Raw genomic sequence first — 6,000 nt, 5'->3', positions numbered from 1 at the left:
TTATTGGGAAAAGTTCTAGTGCAGCATTGGTGAACATTTTAAAGATCACATGCCCAAACTCCACATTCAAGCCACCTGTGAACCCTCCCAACCATATTATCCCAGAGAGCAGAGAGAGGAAGTGCTAGTATTCAACTGCTAGACAGAGAGGCTAGACATGCAAAAAATATTCTCAGGCACCATGAAGAGTGAGAATGAAGCAGCCCCTCTGGCACGCTGGGACATGTGTGCCATGTCTTCACCAACATGGTTCTATATTTAAAAAGCTTCCTTGTATTCCTATTGTGTAGGGGATGGTCTTTTAGCATAAGAGAATGTTTTACTTTGTCAAAGACTTTTTTTTTAATCCACTGAGATAATTATGTGTTTTGGATGTTTTGGTTGTTAAATACAATTAATTATTTTGATGTTTTCCTATTGTTAAATTATCCTTGCACCCCTGGTATAAATCCCAATTTATCTTAATGAATAACTTCTTGGATAAATCACTGTAATCCACGTGAAGGGTGTTGTCTAAATTGTTGAATCATTGTTCATTAATGATTTTGGCCTTCAGTTTTCTTTCTATGTGTTACATCTTTCCCTTGTTTAGGTATTAAGACTATTATTGCTTGTTCTTTGTTTTTGAAGAAGACTAAGGGCATCACAGTCTGAGGTCTTGACTTTTGTATGTATTGGATTTAAGTGAGACAGAGTTGCACAAAGTCATCAGCCTCACTGTCTTCCAGAGTCATTAGCTTCTTGTGGTAAGACAAAAGTAGGGACAGCTGGTGATGGCTCCAGATGCAGTGAATGCCCTTGCTGTCTTTGATGTGCAACCAAGTTCAAAGTGCTCCACAGGACTTGTTTAGCCACCTTTATGGACATTGGAACCAATCACTCTCATCTGCCCATTTCACCAAGAGAAGTCTTCACATGTAAGTGGAATGAACTCATCCATTAAATAGAAGCAGGCAACAGAGTGGATTAAAAACCAGAATCCTACCACGTATTGTTTACAGGAAACACATTTGAGACAGATAGACATACATAAAGTAAAGCTAAGAGGCTGGAGCAGAATCTCTTGGGCTTCATCTGAGACCAAAAAAAAAAACAAAAACAAAAATGAAAAAACAAAACACACACACACACACACACACACACACACACACACAAACAAACCAGAGTGGCAATCTTGATCTTGGACAAAGCTAAAGCAAAAATAGATCTAATTAAAAGAGATAAGGAAGGTAATTACATATTGATAAAAGGCAGTATAGACAATGAAGTAATATCAGTACTTAATATATATGCACCAAATGATATAGCATCCAGATTTTTAAAGGAGAAACTAAAGAGAAGTCTTCACTTGTTTGGGGTAGACACTTCTCTCACTCACCAATGGGTTTGTACAATCCATATATGGATGTTAAAGAAAGACTAGAACCTCTGGTGTGAGGGATTGCTGAGAACTTTTCGGGGCTATGCATCCACTTGTGGTTCTACCAGGCACTCAACTCTGTGGTTTCAAGATGTTGTAGCATATGTAGCTGCCACACCTCAGTAAAAACTGTCTCAGTAGATGGGCTAAACTAAGTGGAGGGTAACTGACAGGCCTCAAACTCATCAGTGACTTATGAGGTTGTCTATACTAAGGATGTAAAGACTTCCCCTGGTGGAATGGGTGGTCCTTTTTGAAAATGAAGGACAAGTGCCAGCATCCTAAACATTTACCAGGACAATGGATTTCAGTCAGGAAGTCATTCAACACTTACCTTTTCCAAAATATAAAAATTAATGCAAGAAATAAATGGTTATTAGTTGATTAAAATTTGTCTGCTGCTGCTGAAAGTTTGCTGAATTGAAATAAAATTAAATGTTTCAGATATTATGCTTCAAAATTTTAAGTCTCCTGATAAAGATAGCAAGAATGATTTTATATAGGGGAAGAATGATGATTTTATATAGGGGATAGCCAGATTACACTTCCATCTCTTTGATGCCTCATTGAGTCACAGTCTAGCATAGCTATCAATAGTCAGTCTCATTAGGTGGCACAGTATCCCAAGCCGTTTGCTCAGTAAATGACAGGATTCTAAATAGAAGCGGAGGGGTGGGGGGCAGCTGGGTAGCTCACTGGATTGAGAGCCAGGCCTAGAGACAGGAGGTCCTAGGTTCAAATCTGGCCTCAGACACTTCCCAGCTGTGTGACCCTGGGCAAGTCACTTGACCCCCATTGCCTACCCTTACCAATCTTCCACCTATAAGTCAATACACAGAAGTTAAGGGTTTAAAAATTTTAAAAAAAATGAAACAGAAAAAATTGGAATAAAGGTTTATATTGATCTGAAAACACACCCCTAGAGAAAATTAAGCCACAGAAAGATGTGATATCCACAGGCAGCAACTTCTCCAGCTCCAGGTTGAGATTTAAAATGAATCTCTATTACCTCACACTTAACTCAAAGGAAGAGTGGAGGAAGGAAACAGCCAGCAGCTTTTCCTTATCTTTCCATGCTTTCAACCCACTTCTGACATCAGTGTGACGGGCCTCAGAAATAACTGTCAATGAGTTCAAGGGGAGCTGCAGTGGGAGTTCAGGGAGAGCTAGTTGCTAAGGCATGACAGTCTGGGAGTCAGATTTCAGCATGTTCTGGCCTGCAGAGATGGCTGAACTGAAACCTGCAGTGGAGAGTGGCAGGCTGAAAATTTAGAGCACAAAGAGATAGAAAGCAGAGTAAGAGCAGAAAGACAGAGAGACTCACAAAATCTATCAACACAACTGAATCAAGAATTATGGGAGCCTAGGGGCTGGGAATGGGATCACAGATTCCATTTTATTGAGCATATAGGTCCAATATTTATACAGTTCCTATACTTTATGAACAAAGGAAAATGATATATCAAAAGAAAGTTAAAATGCCCAAAACATACATCCTTCAGTGCCAATTAGAGTACACAGGTGTCACCTGCATCAACAAGTACATACACTTCATCAATAGTAATCTTCAAAGTCCTCTTTGGTCTGGATTTCTTTAGAAGTACAAAAGTACCAAGGCCATTTGTCCCAGAGATAGAGCTCAAGGTTTGTGATAGTAAGTTAGCTGGTCAGGTTCTGAGCCAATTAAGAAAGCCAGGTGTTCTTTAGACATTGATTTGTAGACCTACAAGATCAAGACCAGTCCTTTCCAGGGCCTGAGGCAGATCTACAAATGGGTCTTTTCTGACTGCTTTTGCCTCAGTGGGCCCAGAATATCCTTATGGACTTGTCACACCAGGATCATCATGATCAAGAAAATCTACTTTATCCCAATTTAGAATACAAGTCAGATAAAGGATGTGTTCCACATTTAAGTTACAAGCCTAGGGAGAAGCATCACTGGTTATACAGAAAAATGTGTGTCTATGGGGAAAGTGAATGTCTCCATATGAGTCATTTCTTAAGATACCTACAGTATAGGGGGAACACAGTCATTCTGGTTCACAACCAATTAGACATTGATCTTAGGGGTATTTTATTATATTCAAAGGAGAAGAAATAAATCTTTTCTAATCAATTCATTTGTCATTGATCTCAGAGACCTGAGACTGAACAGTCTCTGACGTTTTGGTTGGCCTTGCACCAGAACTGGGGCAAAGGAAGACAGAACTAAGAAATTTGTCATGACCAATCATTTAACACTGAAATGGAGGTTTATTCTAGCATGGCATTACTTGAGAGCATATCAAAAAAGAAAAAAATACAATACCTCTCACTCTCTGACCAGACAACACCTGGCCCACAGTAGACATCTATTATTGAATGAATTAATGTTCTCTGTGGAATTTTCTTATTCAGGTCAAATATCCCCAAATCTTTCAAACACACCTCTTCTTCTCTCTATACATTCACTCTTGGTTATCTCATCAATTCACTTGGGTTCAATTAATTATCTCAAGTCAGCTAACTCTCAGATCTATATCACCACCCTTAACCTTTCTTCTGAACTCAATCCCATAAAACCAATTACCTACTAAACATCTAACCTAGATGTCCCATAAGCATCTTAAATTCAATAATATCTAAAACTGAAACCATTGTCTTCCTACCCATCCTTCTAATTTCTCTATATCTACAGAAGACACCAACATCCTTCCAGTCACCTAGGTTCATGACATTGGAATAAATCTTGACTCTTCCTTCATTCCCCACAAGTTGATAATTCTCTCCTCCCATTTCACCAAAGTTATTTTGTATTTACTCTTTAAGTAACACTTTGATTTTCTTATCTGTGTAATATTACAAAGTTGCTTTGTATTTACTTATTGGTGTATATGATGGATGGAGATGACTATCATACCCTAACTTATACTTCTAGCGGAATATAAATGAATCAAGAGGACATTAACATCTTTGTCTTACTGACCTCTGCCCCTGGAACAGTCTTGCATCCAGGAGGTGCTTAATCCTTGCTTTTTAAATTGAATTAGATTGAATTGAATCAGACTGACATCATTGTCAATATCTCATCGTTTGTAATCCTATCAACATCTTTTAGGATGATGAAGAGGATAAACTGTCATGAAGTATTCATCTTGAGGAATAATTTGAAATCACAATAAGCAATGTATATGGAATCAGGTCATAGAGGAATTTATATTTGATTTAGTGGGAAGTACAGGAGCATGAGAGTGACAGAAGGATTAACATGCTAGCAGTATGCAAGCATATTAGAGTAGAAATGAATGCAGTAAGGAAGACCCACGAGGAAGCTACTGTGGTAATCCATGTGTGAGTTATAGGAATATACTTCTAAAAAAGATCTTAAAGACCATTTATTTTAGGTTAGATCTTTTTTGCAGCTGAGGAAATTGAGGCCCAGAGATATGAAATGACTCCTTCATGGTCACATAGCAAGTTAATGATAGAAAAACAACCTTTCAGTCTAGTTTTCTTCCCACTCTCCTCCACTGCTTATTAAAAAATCCTAGGATGGCAGCAGGTACAGAAAGGAACTCTATACAAAATGTCAGATAGCAACTGTCAAAAATTCTTTCAACATGTAGTTGAAAGAAATAAAAGTTTTTTTAAAGGAACTCTAAGTACAAGTTTGTTATCTTTTTCATTAAACATCTTTTATAAAGTAAGGAATGGTACAATCAATTCAATACTCATTAAATGTCTATTATATTTGAGGTACTGGGTATACAAACATTAAAATAAAAGTCCCTTTTCTAGTAAACCAAATTGCCTGGAACTGAGAATACATGAAGAGGAATGGAATATTGTAAAATTTAAGTGGCAACCAGACAATGGAGATCTTTTTTAAAATATGGTATTTTTTGGAAGTTATGTGGGAAAATAGGAACAACAATACACTGATGGTAGGACTGTGAACTCATATGAACTGATCTGCAGAGCAACTTGGAATTATGCCCAGAGATTTATTAAACTTTGTATACTCAGAGACCTAGCAATGCCACTGTTGGGTCTATATCCCAAGGTGATCAGAGAAAAAGGAAAATAATCTATATATTCTAAAATATTTATAGTAGCTCTCTTCAAACATGGCAACAAACTGGAAATCAAAGGGATGTCCATCAACTGGGGAATGGCCAAACAAGTTGTGGCATGATTTTGATGGAATACTACCACACCACGAGAAATGATGAGCAGGTTAATTTAAAAAAAAAACATGAGAAGACCTATATGAAATTATAAAAAGCAGAATGAGTAGAACCAAAAGAATATTATACACAGCTACAGAATTAATGTTTGAAGAACAACTTGTGAATGTCCTCCTCCAGAGAAAGAACTGATAAATAGAAACACAAAAGTCATAGTTGATATGTACATTTTTTTTGTCCAGTGATGCATTCTCTATTATAGGGAGAAGAGGGAGGGAGATACCTAGGAATTTTAATGTAATCAGTGAAAAAATAAATTAATAAAAATATGGTATTTTATCATAAAGGGAGTAGGGAATTCACAGTAGGGAATGGCATGATTATATTTGAGTTTTCTGTGTAATCAAATTGGCA

Source organism: Gracilinanus agilis, chromosome 1, assembly GCF_016433145.1.
Source record: "Gracilinanus agilis isolate LMUSP501 chromosome 1, AgileGrace, whole genome shotgun sequence".
NCBI classification, from domain to species: domain Eukaryota; kingdom Metazoa; phylum Chordata; class Mammalia; order Didelphimorphia; family Didelphidae; genus Gracilinanus; species Gracilinanus agilis.
The sequence above is the reverse complement of the archived record's forward strand: the minus strand, read 5'-3'. Positions refer to the sequence as shown.